Below are 23,546 nucleotides of genomic sequence, written 5' to 3' on the forward strand. Positions count from 1 at the left end.
GGTATCTGAAAACAGATTGAAGCATCGTGGTTTTTTTTGTTGTTGTTAGTTCCTTTATTTGAAGTTTTGTTTTTGTCTGTTTTCTTTCACAACCTGGCTAATGTGAAAATGTTTTGCATGACTGCTCATGTATAGCTTATACTGAATTGCTTGAGTTCTTGGGGTGGGGGGTAGGGAGGGAGGGAGAAAGAGAACTTGGATCACAAAGTTTAAAAAAATTGATGTCAAAATGTGTATTTTACATGTAATTTGGGAAATTAAAATTCTAAATATAGATGAAAAGCCTACCAAAGAATCTGAAACCCAGTTGTGAATAAAAAGGAAACTTTTTTCCTTCTTCCCTATCTGACACAACTTTGTAAATGCTGGAGTTTGAAAAAAAAATCCATTCCTTGACAAAGGATGTATAGGGAGTGAGTCTCTTGGAAAAGGGGAAAGTCATACCCCAGAAGAGAAGTGAGCTGCTAGGAAAGCTCTAGCCACATGAAGGAAAGGAAAGCAAGTTGTCCAGATAGGTCTTCTGACTCAGGATTTGTGACATATCAGTCTGCCAAGCTCTCCACTGCCACTTTCCGCTATAGTCCTATGATTATAGAATTTCAGAACTGGAACAAAATGTGAAGATCCTCTCATCCAGATGTTCTTAATCTGAGGTCCACGAATGTGGTGATTTAAAAATTTTGTATAAATGTATTTCAATATAACTGTTTTCTTTTATAATCCTATGTATTTTCTTTTATGCATTCTATCGATCAAACAATCAGTAAACATTTATTAATTGCCTACTATGTGACAAGCACTATGTTAACCCTTGGGAATACAAAAAAAGTCAAAAGACAGTTCCTGCCCTCAAGGAGCTTACAATCTAATGGGGGGGGGTGACAAGCAAATAAATGTCTACAAAGCAAGATATATATAGGATTAATAGAAAATCATTAACAGATGGAAGGCACCAGGATTAAGAGGGTTTGGGGAAGGCTTCCAGCAAGAGATGGGATTTTAGTTGGGAGTTAAAGGAAGTAGTTAGAATGGAGGAGGGAAAGCATAACAAGAATAGAAGACAGCCAAAGAAAATGCCTGGAGTGAAGATACAATGTCTTGTTCCTGAAATGGCCAGGAGGCCAGTGTCACCAAGTGCAAGAGTCAGTATCAAGGACCAAGGTATAAGAAAACTGGAAAGGAAGGAGGGGGCTGGAGCTTTGAATGAATAACAGACCATTGTGTATTTGATCCTGGAGGTAATAGGGAGCCACTGGAGTTAATTGAGTAAGTGGGTGACAAAGATCAACCAGCACTTTTAAAAAATCATTTCAGTGGCTGACTGCAAATTCCATAGGCTTCCCCCTGAATGCCAAAAGAATCCGTGACACAAAAAAGGTTAAGAGGCCTTGCTCTATCTCAGAACTCTTAGCTTACAACCCAGCAAGCCAAGGACCAGAGAGATGAAGTACGTAGCTAGAGAGAACCAGGACTAGAACTGAGTTGATTCACTGCCACCAATCCAACACTCTTTTATTATATCACACTGTTCCTTTAGTCTAAGACTATAATAGGCCAATAATTCACTGCTATTACTATCCTGATTTAACTTGGGTCAATTCAGCATATTTGTGAACTGCAGATTTCCTATGAGTCCACAGTATGATATGTTGGCATTTAAAGCTAATGAGACATAAGGTGGAATTATTAGTATCTAGATCAAGGGAAGCTAGGCAGTGCAGTGGATAGAGTGCCAGGCCTGGAGTCAGGAAGACTCATCTTCATGAGTTCAAATCTGGTCTCAGACACTTACTAGCTGTGTGACCCTGGGTGAATCACTTAACCCTGTTTGCCTCAGTTTCCTCATCTATAAAATGAGCTGGAGAAGAAAGTGGCAAACCACTTCAATATCTTTACCAAGAAAACCCCAAATAGGGCCAGGAAGAGGCAGACATGATAAAAATGACTGAACAACCTCGATCAAAGGAGATGATAGATCTACAATGCCGAGGTCAGGCCTGTCCTGTGAGGGACAATGAAGAGCTGAAACATATCTAGGAGACAGATTGTACCAGCTTGCCAAAACAGGGAGGACAAAGGTTTGGATCATGGGGATACTGACATCCACTCTGCCCTCAAGCCACTTAGAATTCCCTGACCTATTTCAGAATCTCTTGGAGAATGAGGAAACAAAGGCATACACCCCCTATCATAGATTAGACTAGAGCAGGAGTTGCTTCTTATGGGGAGAGGTAACTCTGAGTCTCCTGTTATTCCCAGTCACAGATCCACAACCCCATGAAATCTTAGAAAAACAGGGAACTGCTTCATTATTTCTTATCATGAAAGTCCCCTTTCCTTCTACCCCTTCCTGCATTTTATAGGATGCCAATTCATCTGACTCTTCACTTACAGCCTATGTGACCTCAAGCAGGTCACTCAGCCCCTCTGGGCCTGATGTTCCTCATCTATAAAACAAGGGGATAGAACTGGATGTCCTCTAAGGTCCCTTCCAACTGCCAGCCTGTGAACCTGTGAACCAAGACTACAGATTAGCCCGCAAGCATGGCCAACACCAGGTTGTAAAGTTTGATAAAATTCAAGGGCTTTGGAGCATCCAAGAGAAAATCAGAATTCTTGCCACTCCACATGGTATAATACCTGAAGCAAAAGGCCAAAGTGATATGACTGACACAGCAGGAAAGAGGCTGATTTTCTTGATGATGAGAAGCAGGGATTTGCCCAAGTGTAGGGTAAAGGCTAGCTAAACATTCCCTTGGTGCCTATTGCCTCTCACTGAGAGGCAGATGGCTCATTGCTCATTCCTGCTATCGGGCTAGAGTAAAGGCAGGGATTCTAAAGCTGCCCCCTCTCTTCCCTACCCCCACCCTCCACCTGCACTTGGAGGAACACATACAAACACAATACTGACTTAATCCAGTCGTTCATCTTTAATTTTTCAACAAAAATAACTTCCAGCTAGCTAATTAATGTCCCTCTTTCCCTCTTTCTATTGGCTTTCCTTCCTATTCTGCCTTGGTGTGTTGGTCATCAAGGGACTGCCTTAGCAGGGAGGGGAGTTTCATCTTTGTGGAATGGGAGATTTACTTAGAGATGCTTCCTACCACTCAGAAGTCAGTAAAATAGCAGTGAGCCATTTCCCCTACAGTCTCGCCACTATCTCTAACTAACAAATCACTCACGGGAGAGATCAATGGGCCCCGATGAAAATTTTATTTATTTCTCACCCTTACATGGGGAGCCACTGTAGCAGATCCTCCGAACCATAAATTTAATTCTGGTCCTGGCAAGAATAGACAGTGGGCATGAGAGGAGAAACTCTCGGCGTGAGACCAACAGAATTTTCTTTTAACTTTGCCAGGGTTACACTGGATTACATCACACCATGTCACTATACATCACAGTATGTCTGAAATCAATAGGACATGCAGGCAGCCGGTGGGGGGGAGAATAGAACAGGAAACAGGGACCACATCTTAGCAAACCAGGGATACAACTCCTGCCAGGATTTCCAGTGCCTGGGTCTGTTTTGTTTTCATTGTTTCCTGGTAAATTTCTCGTGTTGAGTCTTTATAGGAAGAAATGCCCTCTGTTTGAGGGCAAGATGTGGTGGGGGGGAGGGAGGGAGGAGTGAGATGTGACATAAGGACAGAGTACCCCCACACACACACAACCTCTTTTGGGTTTTGTCTACTTTTAGATGTGTAGACGATCTTTCTCCCCCCTCAACCCCCATGTGACTGCTGAAATGTGTAGTAAGAAGACTGAGGTGGTAACCAGGCATCCCAACAATTTGTCCAATCATCTAGTCATCAAGATGTTTGTCTTCACCAATGGTTCTCAAACTTTCTGTTTTCCTTTTACACTCCTAAAAATTGAGGACCTTCCCTCTCAAAGAACTTTCATTTATATGGGTTATATTTATTAATATCTACTATCGGAAAAGATGAAATGTCTTATTATTGTAAAAATAGCTTCAACCATAAAGACCTCCTGAAAGGGTCTTGGAGAACTTTATGGGTCCCCAGACAAAATTTTGAGAACCACTGGTCTATACAATATCAAGTTATTTTTTCACTTTTTAAAAAGTGAAAAAATGAGTTGACTGTGCATTTTGGTTTAATGTAAATTCTGCTTCTGATTAAAGAAGATACTTTACCAATAGAACATTTATATATTTAATGACTACAATAACCAAAATATATAAGAAATTAGGATCGATTCAATGGCTACTCTTGGTCCCAGAAGACTAACAATGAAATGTCCTTATCTTCCCTCCTCAAAGCAGAGAAGTGGTGGAATATGAGGTTGTATGGTTACAAACACTGTCAGACAGTTGCTGTGTCCATTGGTTTTGCTGAACTGTTGTTCCTTGTTAAAAGGGAGGGATCAATGCAAGTGGGAGTGCATTTTAGGAAGTGATTGTACTATAAAAAACAACCAAAAGCATCAATAAAACATTAAATGAATAACAGATATTTTCTGTTGGGATTCAGCATTTCTTTTCAGGAGCAGCTGTGCTGCCTCTATGTGACATTTTTTGGTGCCCCTTGCAAAACAAACAAACGAACAAACAACAACAACAAACAAACAAACATTCTCTCACAGGCAGTAGAGATCAACACAGGAATTGCCCCCAACCACAGGTTTAACACAGATTATACTTTGAATCTTGAGTGTTAGAGCTGAAAGACAGCTCACGGCATCCAGTCCAACCCTCTCATTTTACAGATGAAGAAACCAGGGCTGCAGAGAGGAAGTGACTTTCCCAAGATCACAGAGCTAGTTGGTGATAGAGTCGGTATTAGAACTGGGGTCCCTTGATTCTAAGTCTAGCACTCTTTAGAGTGGGTTCAATCATTCCCCCATCCAGAGTATAACGATCACCCAGAAGAATAGAATACAAGCTCCTTGAGTTCAGGGATTTGTCTTTGTGTCCTCTGTGCCTATGACATGACAGATGCTCAATACGTGTTTGCTAATTAATTAATTGAAGAAAAATCTGATATAGCATTTAATTTTCAAGGTAGACATTATCTACACCCTAACACCAGTGGCTTTTGCTAAGCTATCTGCTATTTCCCCATTAGAAAAACTAAGCTGTTAGTCTGATACATACAGATCATTTGTTCATCCATGCAACATTCATTAATTTCTTCTGTGTTCATTGTGCCATCTGAGACATATCATGTTCTAGACATGCTTCCCCCCAAAATGATCACATAGTAATCAAGAGATTCCTTAGTTTAGCTTTGTTTTCGGGTAGTGGATTTTGGAAGAATTATTGTTGCCCCTTCATATCCATCACATAAGTGTTCATTTTAGAATCCTTAAGCTTCCATTTTCCTTGGGTGAACATGCCTACTTTCATCATTCTTCCATCTGGAATCTTTTAATCTTGCACCCACTTATGTTTCTCTTTGCTTTATTACTCTCAAGGATAAGCCTTGTAGGGATTGACCAGAACCAGTCTCAAGAAAAGGCTTTTGGCTCCCTGAGGTGATCCTGTTTGCAAAGGGCCCACTTGCCACCAAGTTGAGGGGGACTGTCAACAAGCCTGACATCCTGCCATTTTTGTTGTTGTTGATTCCTTTAGGTTAAGGCTTTGTCGACTTTAGATGTCCCTGCTAAAAATCCAGGATTGTTACCAGTTTATCATATAAATGAATGGGAAACAGAACATGAATATTTTGATAGGATGAAAGGCCTTTCCCTCTGCAAAGGAAGAAATTTTTCAACCATAGTTAATCAATCAACAAGCCTATTTTTAGCACTTGTTGAAAGCCAGTTGCTAGGGGTGAAAATGCAAAAGAGAAACATTCTCTGCCCCCCCCCAGGGGCTTATATTCTATTTACATTCTCTGAGAGGGTAGAGGAGGTGTTGTCCAGGGAGAGAGGAGCTGGGTGGGACCCCAGAGGGGGTCTTTGGGTAGCCAAGGCACATAATGTCACCACAGGGTGCAGAGGCCACCAGACAAAATTCTCTTATCTATGATTTTTTTTTTTGGTCAGGGCTATGGGGGTTAAGTGACTTGCCCAGGGTCACACAGCTAGTAAGTGTCAAGTATCTGAGACCAGATTTGAACTCAGGTACTTCTGAATCCAGGGCTGGTGCTTTATCCACTGCGCCACCTAGCTGCCCCCTCTTATCTACCATCTTGAAGAAAAATTACTCCATTGACCATTTTCTAGAACTCTGCATAGAATTCCAGAAGTGTCTTAACCCCTATCATTCAGAAGCACTCAGCTTCAGGTTTTTGACACTGTTCAACTCATTGGAATATAGCTACACAGCAGGAAGGGAGATGCCATCTTCGGCTGCCTCTCATCCCATCCACCTGCGCTTTAGGCATTCGGGGCTATTTCTAGAATGACCAACACACACACCCCCACCTCTGTATGTTACAGCCCCTTCATGCTCAGCATCCATTCCCTCCTTTTAGCTCTTTGCTCTGAGATTTATTATTCTACAGCGATTGGGTTGAATTGCATTTGAAATCAATTAGCACAGGTACTCAAAGATGAATGCTCAGACTCTGAAGAAAGGTGATGAAAACATACCATTTAAATAGAAATCAATTTTCCTTTCATGTATTTCTTCCTTGCTGCTGCCCCAAAATTAATAGTTTTTAGATATTTGTGTGTAAAGGGGAGACTTCTTTCACATAAACTATTTCCGCCGCCGCTGCTGCCTCCCCCCGTGGCCTCCTTGTACTTGCATTGTAAGGCATAATCCCCGGCTTGTAATATTCCTGTATAACTGTCTCCACAGCAATATTTTATGCCACAAATAGGCGATCAGGCGGTGTTCATTTGAATAAGCACAACAGCAAGAGGAGCTGGGTCAGCAGTGGATGAAATGCCTCTTCAGCCTCCTTCTATTTTGTCAACAATAATTAGACAGTTTGGGAGGCAGCCATTTCATTCTGATAATATCAGCCATCAGGGCTGCAGACAATGGGGTCCTTGTGGCTTACCCAGCTCTGTCTCTGCTGTTCATCTCTGAGCCCTGTTCTTACTCATAAAACCTGAGTGCACCAATTAAACCCCCAACGAAAAGGCTGCCAAAAAAAAAAAAAAAGGAATATGGAGGAGATAGGGATCCAGATAGGGCTCAAAACTTTCCCAACATAGACATAGTAGAGTTGCTGCTAAAAACACAATCCGAAATTTATGGGTGCAAAGCCCAAAGAAATCTATCTGCAAACAAGGTTAGAATTTGGAGGTGACTCAAGTGGCCGTCCTCTTGTTCCCTTTCATGATCTTCCACTTCCTAAATCTCCTCTTTCCCCTGCCCCAAAAGTTCCTATTATCTCCAGAGTGGATCAATATTTTCTCATAGTACAGACCCAAGTCTGATATCAACCAATCACATAGTGAGAGAGTGGAATCATACCATCTTCAAAGTAGAAGGGACCTTCTTCACTTCACTTGATGAAATGGGGCAGCGTTACCCTCCAGAACATCATCCTTTCCCTGGCACATTTTGGTTGTGTTACTCTGGCCAAGTTACATAACCTCTCAGTGCCCCAAAACAATTGTCTAAGACTGTGAAATTAATCGACATTAGTGGAAAGGGTTTCCTCACTGGCAGTTTCCTATACATATGAAATCACAGGTTCACGCCAAAAAAAAAAACCCAAAAACAAAACCCCAAACCCAACATTTGAACATAACAGAAAAATTGTAGGGAATAGTGAATAGAAGAAATAGAGTGGAACCAGGCTTTGGTGTGATAAAAATCTGAGTTCAAGGCCTACCTATGAAACATATCAGTTATGTGAACACAGAGGAATAAATCAACTTCAAGTGGCCAGTCAGGTCTAATAAAAAGAAATAACAACAACAATAATAACTAACATTTATATAGCACTTACTCTGTGCCTATCACTGTGCTAAGAGTTTTACAATTATTATTTCATTTAATCCTCACAACAACAACCCTGAGAAGCAGGTGCTATTATTACCCTTATTTTACAGATGAGGAAACTGCAGATGGAGGTTGACTTGCCCAGGGTGATACAACTAGTAAGTGCCTGAGGTCTAATTTGAACTCTGGTCTTCCCAACTCCAGGCCCAGAGCTTTATCTATGTTGTAAGACACTAAATTAGAGACTAGTTGTTAATCTCATTTTAGAAGGGAATTCCCACATACCAAGAGTTCCCTAGAGTGATGAGATCACAGGTCTGGACTTCAAACTACAACAGTGAAGACAATCAGCCTCATCATCCTCATTTTCTTAAGTTTCCTTGGTCAATGACATCTGGATCTCCAGGTAGTGATAGGGAGCAATGGATTCAGTTCACCTCCATGTAACCCCTTAGAGTCAGAGGCACCCCTGAAGCTCTCTGAAGAACTCAGTTTCTCTCCCCTACTGCTGAACTTGTTGAGGCTTCAGGGCTGGGTTGGTGATTCCTTGCCACTCCCCACAAAGTGACATAATGTTTAGCTCTATCCCAAGACTTCCTAAGCTTTTTTCCACTCATGATCCTTTTTTTGCCCAAGAAATTTTTATGCGACCCCAGGTATGGAGGCATACAAAATAGTTATACATAACCTTTTGCTGTTGCCAAATTTTTCACGACCCCCACATTTAGTTACTTGACCCTGGATTTAAGAAGCTTTGCTCTATGCCACATGATTGACCTTCCCTTCCACATTTAAGCCCAACCTGGTCTTACATAAAAGGGGCAATATTTAGTGTTTCCTGGTCCCTTTGTGGATTAAAGAGGTTTTTCAGGAAGGAGAGGCAAAAGTGGGGCTTGTAGCTAACAGAAGCTCCCTGCCCCAACTAAGGTAAAAAATAAATACTATACTGGGGGCTTGTGTTGAGGGTGTTAACTTGTAAATGAGACATCATCTAAGGGCAAGTCACTAATTCTCATCTTAGGTTTTTCAGTCTTCATTTCCTAATCTATAAACTGGGGATAATAATAGCACCCACTTCACTGGACCAAATGAAATAAAATGTGTAAAGTGTCTTAAAACCTTTAAAATGCCATACAAATTCTAGGTATTATGATAAAAAAAAAAGATGTTTGGGGGCTGGGCAGGTCTTTTGGGACCCATTCACATTCCATGGAAAGAGTCAGCTTATTCTCCCTTGGTATGAGTTTGGTCTGGACCTTGGATCAGCAAAAATACTATTCCTTTTTTTGATGAGCAGAGGTCATGTGCTCTAATAAGACATCAGGCATGATGACTCCAAGGTCAGGTTTAGCCAGCACAGCTCATTTTGAACAGCCAGGGTCCTCCCCAGCCTCAGGCTCAGAGTCTAGTAATGCACTGAAAGCAAGACTCCAGCTGTTTGTTTTCTCTTCTCTTGGTGGTGTGGGTGCAATGAAGAAGGAGTTTCAGAATTGGCAAATTTCTCACAGATGAAGAAAGCTTGTTTTCTCTTGTTGCTTGAGGAACTCTCAGTCTCTGCTAAAATAGGCAGACATCATCCTTTAAGCCTTGGGCACCCTCTGGGTTATTCACTAATATCCCCTAAATAGTCAGTTATCCTCATGTTGAAAAAAGAGAGTATCATGGTCCCAACATTTAACCTAACCTCGTCCGGTGGATCATACTTTCCCCAACACAGTTCTCTGGGCTTTAATGCCTTTCCTTGGACTTTAATATTTGTTTTTCCTTTTTTTTCCCGTTAGAAATGATAGAGCCCCCAAATAAGGATTGATTTTATTCTTTCATATATATGTATATGTGCACACATATGTATGCATGTATATACATATGTATTGTTGTGTGTGGAAAATGGATATCTTTTAAATCCTTCAAAATGTGTTTCATAGGTTCTTCTTTGAAGAACACATATTTTTCCCCCTCTGTGAGCCTTTTACAAAACATATTGGATGGAATGTTTCAGTAATTTAGTCACAGAATATAATTACTGTTCAGACTCATTGCAGATACATCTGGCACTCATCTTTCCTGCCCTCACCCTTCCTCTGTAAAACATGTTAGAAAATGAAGGGGTTGGTAAGAGTGGGAAGCAAAACACCCTGGCACCAAAAGACAGCTTTTCTCAACTAAAATAGTGTCAAGTTCTCTCCTAAAGAATGAAGTGTAACCACCCCCACCCCCACCCCCAAGGAATCGGGTAGAACCCCCAAGTCATCCTTGAATCTAGCAGCCCAGAGGAATGTTGAGCTTGATTTACAGATGAGGTAGCTCACCACAGGGGAAAGAGTAATAGAGAGAATGCTCAGTAAAGAGGCAGGTATGATGTTATAGAAAGATAACTGGTTTTGGAGTCAGAATGCCTGGGTTTAAAGCCCAGCTCAGACATTTACTATTCTCCTGACCTTGACCAAGTCATCTAACATTTCTGAGATTGTTTCTTTATCTATATAATATTCATAATTCTATGTCACTTGATAGAGTGCTTTTCTCACAAAAACCTTGAAAGGAAGGTAGTTTATTTTATTTTATTTTTTTGTTCCAATCAGGACATCATCAGTGTGGGGAACTCCATCCACCCATGTAACCCAGCAAAAGTAAAAAAGTTGCTTAGTGTTTTAGTATGAATATTTCCCATTTTACAGATGAGGTAACTGAGCTTTAGAGAATTTCAATGATTTGCCCAAAGTTACACAGATAGCATTTAGCAGAGCCAGGATTCAAATCTAAGATCCTCTGATTCCAAGCCCAGCCTCCTCCCCCTCCTTTTCTTCTCCTCCTCCTCTTCCTCTTCCTCTCCTCCTTCTCCTTCTCCTTCTCCTTCTCCTTCTCCTTCTCCTTCTCCTTCTCCTTCTCCTTCTCCTTCTCCTTCTCCTTCTCCTTCTCCTTCTCCTTCTCCTTCTCCTTCTTCTTCTTCTTCTTCTTCTTCTTCTTCTTCTTCTTCTTCTTCTTCTTCTTCTTCTTCTTCTTCTTCTTCTTCTTCTTCTTCTTCTTCTGAGCTTTAGAGAATTTCAATGATTTGCCCAAAGTTACACAGATAGCATTTAGCAGAGCCAGGATTCAAATCTAAGATCCTCTGATTCCAAGCCCAGCCTCCTCCCCCTCCTCTTCTCCTCCTCCTCCTCCTCCTCTTCTTCTTCTTCTTCTTCTTCCAGGGCAATGAAGCTATTAAGTGACTTTCCCAGGGTCACACAGCTAGTAAGTGTCAAGTGTCTGAGGGAGGATTTGAACTCAGGTCCTCCTGAATCCAAGGCTGGTGCTTTATCCACTGTGCCACCTAACTGTCCCCACCAATGCTTTTTTTTTTTTTTTTTTTTTTGCGGGGCAATGAGGGTTAAATGATTTGCCCAGGGTCACACAGCTAGTAAGTGTCAAGTGTCTGAGGCCGGATTTGAACTCAGGAACTCCTGAATCCAGGGCCGGTGCTTTATCCACTGCGCCACCTAGCCGCCCCCCTCAATGCTTTTCTTATAATATTATCCACTTCAGGGGTTTTTTTCTGAATATAAGCTAAGAAAATGTAAATAAATTTCATGACACAGTAGACAGGGAGCTGTCCTTGGCCTAGGAAGATGAGTCTTCAAGTCCGTCCTATGACATATGCTGCATGACACCTCCCAATACTCTGAATCAGAGGTGTCATACATGCTGCCCACTCCTGATTGCCCTCAGAATCACATTGAAATGTAACTGGCATGGAAAGGAGAACAGTTTATGACCAAACAAGAGATAGAGAATATTATGAAATGCAAAATGGATGATTTTGGTTACATTAAATAAAAAAGGATTTGTACAAACAGAAGCAATTCATCCAAATTAGAAGGGAGGCAGAAAGCTGGGAAACAATTTTTATAGCCAGTGTTTCTGACAAAGGTCTCTTTTCTAAAATATATCAAGAACTAGAGCAAATTTTTAAGAATCCAAGTCATTCCCCAATTGAGAAATGGTCAAAGGATATGAACAGGTAGTTTTCTGATAAAAAAATCAAAGCTATTTATTGCCATATGAAAAAATGCTCTAAATCACTATTGATTAGAGAGATGCAAATTAAAAGAACTCTGAGGTACCACCTGACACCTATCATATTGGCTAATATGACAAAAAAAGGAAAATAATAAATGTTGGAGAAGTTGTGGAAAAATTGGAACACTAATGTATTGTTGGTGGAGCTGTGAACTGATCCAACCATTCTGGAGAGCAATTTGGAACTATACCCAAAGAGCTATAAAGCTATGCATACTCTTTGACCCAGAAATACCACTACTAGATCTTTTTCCCAAAGAGATCATAAAAAAGGGAAAAGGACCCACATATACAAAAATATTAATACCTGCTCTTTTTGTGGTGGCAAAGAATTGGAAATTGAAGGGATGCCCATCAATTGTGGAATGGCTGAACAAGTTGTGGTATATGAATGTAATGGAATACTATTGTGCTATAAGAAAAGATGAGCAGGCACATTTCAGAGAAACCTGGAAGGACTTACATGAACTGATACTGAGTGAAGTGAGCAGAACCAGGAGAACACTGTACACAATATCAACAACATTTTGTGCTGATTAACTGTGATGGACCAGACTCTTCTCAGCAATACAATGGTCCAAGATAGTTCCAGAGGATTCATGATGAAAGATGCTCTCCAAATCAAGAAAAAGAAGAAAAAGAACTGTGGGATCTAGATGCAGATTGAACCATACTATCTCTATTTTTTTTGTTTTTCTTTTTTGAGGTTTTTCCTTTTTGCTCTGGTTCTTCTTGTACAGCATGTCTAATGCAGAAATATGTTTAATGTGATTGTACATATTGCTAGCTATTTTGGGGAGGGGGGAGGGAGGGGAGGGAGGAAATATTGAAACTAGAAATCTTATAAAAATAAATGTTGCAAACTATCTCTACATGTAACTGGAAAATAATAAAACACCTTTATGGAAATAAAGAAATGTGGAAATGTTTAACAAAATGAATAAAAATATGATTAAACATAAATAATGTTAACATGCAGTTTTTGAAGTCACTATGTCATATTGGAAAGATGTTTATGTAAGGTTTAGAGGTTCTCCCTTTTTTATTAAAATTTGACACCACTTCTCTATGCAACTCTTTAAATTTCAGAGAAGGGGTAGACCTGAATAGTTTCCTCACTTGAGAGTTTTCTTTATCATAGATCCAGATGCCACCTATATAAAGTGCTTGGTAAAGAAGATAAGTCATTATTGTTGTCATCATCACCATCATTAGACAATTATTATTTTTTTAAATATCTCTCAACAAACATTTATTTTATTTTCCATTTACATGTAAGGGTAGTTTTCAACATTCATTTTCATAAGATTTAGAGTTCCAAATTTTTCTCCCTCCCTCCCTTTCCTCCCCCTCCACAAGATCGCAATCAGGTTATATAAGTACAATCCACAAGTGTTCTTTTTATCAGTTCTTTCTATAGCAGTGTATAGTATGCTTCCTCATTAGTTCCTTGGGATTGTCCTGGATCATTGTACTGCTGAGAGTAGCTAAGTCATTCACAATTACTCACTGAACAATACTGCTGTCACTATGCACAATGTCCTCTCAGCTCTGTTCACTTCACCATACATCGATGTTCATTAGTCTTTCAAGATTTTTCGGGGATTATCCTGTTTGTCATTTTCTGTAGCACAAGTCCATTCCACTACAATCATATAACACAGCTTTTTCCATCATTCCTCAATTGATGGACATTCCCTTGATTCTCAATTCTTAGCCTCTACCAAGAGTTGCTATAAATATTTTTTGTACAATTTTTTCCCCTTTTCTCTTTTTCATGGTTACTATTGTTAACTGTTTCCCTTCCATCCTATTCCCTTCCCCATGATATTTATTCTATTATCCATCTTCTTTCATCCTATCACTCTTCAAAAGGGATTTGCTTCTGTCTGTCCCCTCCCCCACTCTGCCCTTCCTTCTTTTGCCCCTCTCTCTTTATCCCCTTCCCCTCCTATTTTCCTGCAGGATTATAGAGATTAGTCTACCCAATTGAATGTGTACATTAGTCCCTCCTTGAGCCAATTCTAATGAGATTGAGGTCTTTGAACCAATTTTAATGAGTGTTAGGCTCATTTACTGCCCAGATTAAATAGATTATTCCACCTAGTTGGGTGTGTCTATTAGTCCCTCCTTGAGGCAGCTCTGATGAGTTTAAGATCCTTGAGCCTTTTCTGATGAGTGTAAAATTCAATTACTGCCCAGCTCCTCTCCCATCTCTTCCCCCACTCCATAAGCCTTTTCCTGGTACTTTCATGTAGGATTTTGCTTCTGCCCTTCCCCCTCCCCCAATGAACTCCCTTCACCCCTCAATTTAACCCTAAAGATGTTATCATCTAGCTAAGTGACACAGTGGACAAATTATCACCCCTGGACCCAGGGGGATCCCAGCCAAAACCTGGCCTCAGACACAAGACAGTCACCTACTGTATGACCCCAGGTATGTCCCCCAGCTCCAATTTTTTTTTAATGGTTCTCTAGTGTCTTGTATTTGAAAGTCAAATTGGCCATTCAGTTCAGGTCTTTTCATCACAAATATCTGAAAGTCTTCTTTTTCATTAAAGTCCCATTTTTTCCACTGAAAGATAATGCTGAGTTTTGCTGGGTAGGTGATTCTTGGTTGTAATCCCATTTCCTTTACCCTTTGGAATATCATATTCCATGCCCTCCGGTCCTTTAATGTAGAAGCTGCTAGATCTTGTGCTATCCTGACTGGGGCTCCACAGTACTTGAACTCTTTCTTTTTGGCAGCTTGCAATATTTTCTCCTTGACCTGAGAGCTCTGGAATTTGGCTATAATATTCCTAGGAGTTTTCTTTTTGGGGATTTCTTTCTGGAGATGATCAGTGGATTCTTTCAATTTCTATTTTAGCTTCTTCTTCTAGAATTTCAGGGAAATTTTCCCTGAGAATATCTTGGAAGATGGTGTCTAAGCTCTTTCCTTGATCATGGTTTTCAGGTAGACCAATAATTTTCAAATGATCTCTCCTGGACCTTTTTCCAGGTCAGAAGTTTTTCCCAGAAGATATTTCACATTGCCCTCTATTTTTTTATTCATTTGGATTTGCTTTATTGTGTCTTGGTTTCTCATAAAGTCACTGGCTTCCATTTGTTCGATCCTAATTCTTAGGCAATTATTTTCATCAGAGAGCTTTTGTACCTCCTTTTCCATTTGACTTTTCAAGCTGTTGACTTTTTTCTCATGTTTTTCCTGCATCACTCTCATTTCTCTTTCCATTTTTTCCTCTACCTCTCTAATTTTATCTTCAAAGTCCTTTTTGAGCACCTCTATGGCCTGAGACCAATTCATATTTTTCTTAGAAGCTTTAGATATAGGGGCCCTGATGTTGACATCTTCCTCTGAGGGTGCCCCTTGGTCTTCCTTGTTACTGAAGAAACTTTCTATGGTCCTCACCTTTCTCTGTTGGCTCATCTTGCCTTTCTTTTACTAGACTTTTAGCTCCTTAAAGTAGGGCACTGTTTCCAGGCTGCAGTATCCCAAGCTTAAGAAGTCCCAGGTGGTATGATTTAAGGAGAATCAGGTTCTTCCCTTGCCCGGCCTATTTCCTGGTCCTAGATGACCCCAGACCAACTTGCCAATCAACCAGCTTTGTGTGTTGTGATTGTTAGTTCCACGAGCCTGTGCCCCTTCCCCACATGGGCCACTTTTACCCGAGCCTACCACCTGGTTCTCAGTAGGGGTATAAAATCCAAGTTCTGCCTTAGCACCAGCATAGACCCCTGTAGTCTCTCCCCTGCCCAGGGCTCAGTCCACTCACCAGACTGTGAACTTAGTTCAGCTGATTCAGAGGCTCTGGGGGTCTCCTTCTCTGGTGAGGACTTCCTGAGACCAGATCTGTGTCAGGGTGACTGTGGGGTTGGGCTCGACTCCTGTATCAGCACAGCAGCTCCCTCCTTCTGACCTTCCAAGCTGTTCTTGGTTAGATGATGGGCAGCTAGGTGGTGCAGTGGATAGAGCACTGGCCCTGGATTCAGGAGGACCTGAGTTTAAATGTGGCCTCAGACACTTAACACTTACTAGCTGTGTGACCCTGGGCAAGTCACTTAACCCCAATTGCCTCACTAAAAAAAAAAAAAAAAGATGATTTCAGCACATTCTTCTGTGAGTTTTGCTGCTCTGGGCATTTTCCTATTACCTTATTTGGATGTTTTTTGGAGCCATCATGTCATGAGTTCCAGAGCTCACTGCCTTTCCCCCCCATCTTGGCTCCACCCTGGAAGTCTCATTAGACAATTATTGAATGGATTAAGTATTTATCAGCTTCTATGTGCCCAGGGCAGGGCAGCTAGTACTGGACTTGGAATCAGGAATACTATTCTTCTTGAGTTCAAATCTGGCCTCAGACACTTACTAGCTCTGTAACCCTGGGCAAGTCATTTAACCCCGTTTGCCTCAGTTTTTCATCCGTAGAATGAGCTGGAGAAGGAAATGACAAACCACTCCAGTATATTTGCTGAGAAAACCCCAAATGGGCTCACGAAGAATTGGACGTGACTGAAATGACCAACAACAACAACAGCTGAAAATAAGATGTCATCATTATTGTCATCATCATAAAAAATTTTTGAATGGATAAAGTGTTAGCTACTATGTGCTCAGGGCGGGGCGGGTATTTTTGAGTAATCTACGAGAATTATAAGCAGCACCTCAAGGAGCTTACCATCTAGTAAAACAGTGTGGTATTTCACAATCAGGTAAATCTTAGTCTAACCTCAAATATTTACCATCTAAATGACTCGAAGTCTCATAACTTCTCTGAGCTTTAGTTTCTTCATTCATATAATGGAAACAAAAACAGTACCTGCTTCATATGGTTGTTGTGAAGCTCAAAAGAAATGAATGAGTGAAAGAAGGAAAGAATGAATAGATGAAAAAGCACTTTGCTAAGAGCTAGGGCTGTACATACCAAAGAGAAACAGTCCCTGCCTTCAGGAAGCTTAAATATTTGTATATAAAAGCATTTTGCACATTTTGAAAGAAAAATGTCAGTTATTATGTTCATTTTTAGCAAAAGACAAGCAAAAGGGGCAGCTAAGTGGTCCAGTGGATAGAGAACCAGCCCTGGAGTCACGAATACCTGAGTTCAAATCCTGCCTCAGACACTTAACACTTACTAGCTGTGTGACCTTGGGCAAGTCACTTAACCCCAATTGCCTCACCAAAAAAAAAAAAAAAAAGATAAGCAAAACACTTAAAACACACAATTATGTCCTCAATTCCATATCTCAGCACCCATTGGCTCAAATAAGAATGAAAACTTCTGAGACATCTCCAAAGATAAATTCCAAGGTGCAGGAGAGAAGTGAGAGGGTTGTGGAGAATGGGACCTTCTCTTCCTAACTTGGCTTCAGAAGACAAAGCACATGCATAGTTTTTTTCTTTTCCTTGGCCTCCTAGCTGTATTTCTTTGGGAAGGATGGGTACTCCATAATGTTCGTTAAAGATTTTGGCAGGAACCAATGAGCAACAAGAGAATTAGATTGGAGGACAAGATCCCGTTCATTTGGCAAAGCAGAAGAGGAGCTGATGGTCATGGGCAGGTGTACAGTCTGCTTTGTCTAGGGATGGGGTGAATCACAGCTCTTCTTGCTCCCTGGAGCTATGGAGTTCAGCTGTGAGCCCCTGCTCTTCCAAAGAACTGGTGCCAGGCAAGCAAACACATTCTTCCCACCCCGATCTTATCACATCACTAATAATTTTACTAATACACAGAAAGTTTCCCCCAAATCCTCCAATTTATCGTGTTTGGCCTCTGAAGATAGGATTCAGAGTTAATTGAATGTAGGAATTGTAGTATTCACCTATTTATGCTTTAATATTTATAAGGCACTTTCTTCCCAGCTCCATTTTATAGTGATAAAACAGTCCCAGAAAGGTTTAACTAGCTAGTATTTACAGTCATGTGAAGGTTTTCAAATCCATTTACATATTATCTCATTTGGTCCTCACAACAACCTTGCAATGTAGGCGCTAATTATTATCCCTATTTTATAGATGACGAAACAGGCCAAAAAAAGGTAAGTGTCTTGCCCAAGGTCACATAGCTAGTCAGCATCTGAGGTGAGATTTGAACTCAGATGGTCATGACCCCCAAGTCTAGCATTCAGCCCACTGTGCCACTTAACTGACTAGGTGGTAAACAGGTGAGATATTCTCTGAGAAATTTCCAACTTTGAATTTTTATCTGGGATGTTAGTTGTTCCACGTTGTCCTTTATCGTGATAAGAATCTGTTCCTCTGATTTGAATCATTTCAGTGCATCAATGCTGTGACCTCCTGGATGTGGTGAGTATTCCCTTTAATAGTACATACGGTATACCTCTTCTATGACACTTCTTGATACATGGGAGTTTGTTTGGTAAATATTTAACAATCATCTCTCCAGAAAAAAAAAAAGATGCACTTTACATTTAATTTGCATTATTAACTCTCAGATCTAATAGATCAACAAAATAATAAATCAAGCCCTGATTTGCAGTGTTTGCTGCTTTCCAAGGTGTAAATGATCCCACTGAAAATTTAACAGGGGAGTAGAATCCAGCTCACCCCTGTGGATCATATTTTTCCATAAATCCTCTTCAGGTGACCTCCCAAAGTGCTAGAGGTCTTCCTCTAGGTCAAAGTTTCTTAAACTGTGGGTCTCGACCCCATATAGGGTCATGTAACTGAATGTGAGGTTGTGAAAAATTTGGCAACAGTGAAAAGCTATGTATACTGATTTTATATACCTATATACATATACATATGTGTGTGTGTATACAATATATGTATACACACACACACGCACATGCACACGCACACGCACCTGAGGTAGCGTAAAAATTTTTCTGGCAAAAAGCGGTTGCGGTGGAAAAAGTTTAATGATCCCTGTTCTAGGTCTCTAAACATTCTTACCAGTGTAGCATGAGGGCTGTTTATCTGTATAGTCCATTGTTCTGCCTATTTGACCAGCCCATTTCTTTTCAGGTCATTGCTTCTTGGATAACATCTTTGACATCATTTTTTTTTGGAATGCAATTTTTTGGCAAAGTCCTGCAGCCAGTGCATTTCCCCAAACTCTACCACCCTCCCAATGACCTGTGATTTGTTTCTTTGGAGATTGTGGTGCTCTTTGATCCACAGTCATGCTCTTCATTGGAAGAATATTGGCAGGTTTGGGGTTAAAGATGGCTTTTTGCCAATAATGGCTCTGGAAAGCAGATAATGAAATTCATATATTTCCTGCCTCCTAGTAGAGAGACAGGGGACTACCAGGGTAAGATGGTGTTTATGTTGTCAGATCTTTTCATTTTATAGATTGTTTTTTATTCATTGTTTTTCTTTATTCCAAATGAGAATTCATTTTCGGCGTGAGGAGGTCCAGAAATAATTGTGATGCAAAAAACCAAAAGTCACTAATAAAACATTTTTAATGAAAAAAGGAACAGGGCTTTGGCTTCAGAGAGAATATTGGAGTCTACTGCATATCACAGTTTGGATAATAGATATTACTCATCCACTTAGTTTTACCTGTATGAATTATTAGGCTGAACTCCCTTGAGTGTTTGTAAATATCAATTAGGAGGCTCTAAAATATGCTAGGACTGGGCCTCATTTTAATCACAATGTCACCAACAGACAGGAACATCTGGAGGACTTTACCATTCATAAGGAATCCCTTTCCCCTTGAACTTTGTGCTGGACATCTTCCATGAGATGTAGGCAAATCATTTAATTTCTCTGTGCTTCAGTTCTCTTACCTTTAAAATGAAAGGTTTGGACACAATAAGCTCTAAGATCCTTTCCATCTCTAAATCTATGATCCAATGCAATGCCTTTCATGGGAGTCCATATGGTACCAGTGAAAGAATACTGGCTCTACATTCAGAGTATCTGGATATGACCTTGGGCAAATCACTTAACTTCCCTGGGCTTCAGTTTCCTTGCCTGTAAAATTAGGAAGATGGACTAGATGGCTCCTGAGTTCCCTTTGGGTTATAGATATATGAGCCTGCTATTCTATAACAGTGACAGACACTCTAAGGCCTTTGCCTAGAGTCCAGGGTAGAAACTAAAGCTCTCAGAGGTAGGTATAAGAAAGAAGCAAGAGGCCCCGAGATGACACAACAAGTTGAAGGATGGGCACAGGACCAAAATGTCTGGGCCTCTTGGTTGTTTTCTCATTTCCACATCCAGATGGCCCTCTTAAATTGAGGAAAAGTAAGCAAGAGAGAAGAATCTTCTCAAATCTGACCTTAAAAATGTTTCTCTGGAAGGCTGAATTCCCAGCATCACCCTGGATGCTGGAAACAGTTTCCACAGACTGTGGTCCAGGGGACCTTTTTTCAAACTAAGGTAATCACTTCATTATGTGACTGTGAGTCACAGACTAGATAGAAGAAATTCAATTCAGTACAATTCAGTTCAGCAGACCCTCCTCTGTTAATTGACCTGAGCTTTGAAGCCTAGTTCTGCTTCTTACTACACATGTGCTTTTGGACAAATTCGCATAACTTCTCTGGATCTCAGTTTCTTCATTCTGTAGAATAAGTGGATCTAGAGTCTATAGCTCTTATGGAGGTCTTCCTGATTTTCCCAACAAGGGGTGCCCTCATCTGTCCCATTAAAATATAAGTTCTCAAGTAGAGATGTTTTATTCTTTTTACTTGTATTCTCCAAGGCTTAACACAGTATCTGACATCTTATAGGTATATAATAATAAGTATTTGTTGATTAATCGATAGATGGACTCCATTCTCAACTTAGCTCATCATGGCTCACAATAGCAGAATCCTGGGGTACAGCCCAAAGACAGAATGAATATATTTCCCAAGAACTAAGAAAATGTGTTTGGCACAAATCTCCCCATGGTCTAAAAGGACTTTAAAATGAAATTTTATATTTAAGGGAAGGAGGAATTTAAGAAAACTGTATGGTAAGAACCAGATTTCAAGGTCCTTTTTAGATTATTTTCATATATGTATTATGTAGTACTGATTTTTACTTGAATTTTCTTAGTTTTTCAGTTAATAAGCATTTATTTTCTCCCTTTCTAACCTCCTTTCCCATACACATTGAGAAAATAAGATAAACAAAATTCTTATAACCAATATGCATAAGAATGTAAGTGGAGCGACTAGGTGGCACAGTACTGGCCTTGAATTCAGGAGGACCTGAGTTCAAATCCGGCCTCAGACACTTGACACTTACTAGCTGTGTGACCCTGGGCAAGTCACTTAACCCCCATTGCCCCGCAAAAAAGAAAAAAAAATAAGAACGTAAGTAAAATTCCTTACATTTGCCAAGTCAAAAAATGTATGTCTCACTCTGCATCTCATCACCTCTATGGCAGGAAGCAGATAGCTTACTTGATTATCAGTTCACTGGAATCACAGTTGGTCACTACACTGGTCAAGGTTCTTAAGTCTTTCAAGGTTGTTTGTCTTTACAATGTTGCTGAATAAAATGCTCTCCTGGTTCTTCTCATTTCTTGGAATTTAAGATATACTTTTTTTACTGAACAAGTAAGATAGATGATATGCCCAGGCAATAGTGCCAAAGGAATTCAAAGGAAGGAGAGATCATTATGAGCTGGAAGATACGGCTTTGGGAAAAACTAGAAATTCAGGTGGGCCTTGAAGGATGAGGGGAGGAAGAGGGAAAACATTATAGAAATTATAGATAGAAAGACATTGCTTCTTTCCTTTATGAAGAAGCCCTGGGGACATGCTAGAAATAATAACCACTGACATTTGTTAGCATCTAAAGTTTGCAAAGTGCTTTATATCTTATCATATTGGAGCTTCATGACAATCATAAGATGTAGTTTTTGTAGATATTATCATCCTCATTTCATAGATGGAAGCTTAAGTTAAAAGAGTTTAAGGGATTTGCCCCATGGTCACACTGCTAGTGTCAGAAGTAGGATTCAAAATGAGGTTTCCCTGGGGCATCTAGGTGGCACAGTGGATAAAGCACCGGCCCTAGATTCAGGAGTACCTGAGTTCAAATCTGGCCTCAGACACTTGACACTTACTAGCTGTGTGACCCTGGGCAAGTCACTTAATCCTCATTACCCTGCCAAAAAAGTGCATTTTTAAATTCAATGAAAATGTAGGAATAACACCATGATTAGGTGTGCTTAAAGGACAATGTGGCATTAAAGAACTGTAAAATTGTAAGTGAATTTCTGATTATATGATGCCAAGTTATTCTGATGAGAAAGTAAAAAGACAGCTTAAGAACCTGGTGTGACTGCACAAATCATCTTTGATGATTTGGGGGTGAAATATTGGAGAAAAAGGAGGAAAGAGTGTCTCTCTATAAAAGTAAATACAAAGGAATTAACACAGATATGTAGGGACTAGTCCAGAAAATCTAAATCCTAGAATGAACCAACACTTCTGAAAAAATGACTTAAAAATGGAATATCTACTGGAATTGCTTTGGTTTGAAGTATTTTATTTTATACTGGGAGGAGCATATTTAGAACAAGAAGGTAAAAAAAATGAATAAATTCACTGTTTGGGGAAAATAGCATATAGTTAACAGATGGCAGAGAGGAAAAAAATACTTCACAACTTCTGTTTTGATTCCATTTTCTCTATCAAGTAGAAATTTTCAAATACTCTAGAAAAGGAATTAAGGCTCCAAAGAGGTGAGATCCTAAGAAAACACTTAACCATTTAAAATTAATTAGAATCACAGATTATATATATATATATATATATATATATATATATATATATATCAGGGTACAGAAAGACCTGAAATGATGACCATTGGAGCCACTGTCAATAATTTTTGAGAAAAGATGAGACCTACCACTTTCAATCCTTATGTAAACATAACTATAAAACATATTTATAGAAATAAAAAAAGATTTAAATTATTGGAGAGTTATGAGGTGCTCATGATTGGGTAGTTCCAACATAACAAAAAGACAATATCAGCAAAATTATTTTATGCATTTAGTACATAATAAAGAAATAACCTAAGAGATATTTTATAGAACTCCATAAGAATTCATTTGGAGGAACGAAAGATCTAGAATTTCACTTAAAGTAAGCAAGTGAAAAAAGTAGGAATGAAGGGGCATAGTTTTAACCAGACTACAAACTCTATTATAAAACAGTACTCATCAAAACTATTTGGTGTTAATTAGAAAAGCAAAAAAGTATCTGTGGAACAGACTAAATGAGCAAGAGCCAGAAACAATTTAAAATGTAATCCAGTGTTTGATAAAATCCAAGAACATAAATTTCTAGGGCAAAGACTCTTTATTGTCAGGAACTGCTGGAAAATACAAAGGCAATCTGGCAGAAACTTGGCTAGCCTGGCCGGTCCTTTGGCATTCCTTCCATTTTCTATCACTTACTCTGTCTTTTTAATTTTGTAAATAAATTTTATTGATACTCGTGTTTATACATCACCTTTCCTGGAAATATCTCCCCTTTCCTCCAAGAAATGGTTTAGATCAGCATCTTATATCAGATACCACAATAAGTGCAAAATGTATACTCCACCTGAATATAAAAGGTCACATCCTTTAAAAAAAAAAATAGACAGTTAGGAGAAGTCTTTTCTGACTAATACCAGAGGAAGAATTCTTTATCAAATAGG

The sequence above is a fragment of the Dromiciops gliroides genome, chromosome 1 (assembly GCF_019393635.1).
Source record: "Dromiciops gliroides isolate mDroGli1 chromosome 1, mDroGli1.pri, whole genome shotgun sequence".
In the NCBI taxonomy this organism is placed as follows: Eukaryota; Metazoa; Chordata; class Mammalia; order Microbiotheria; family Microbiotheriidae; genus Dromiciops; species Dromiciops gliroides.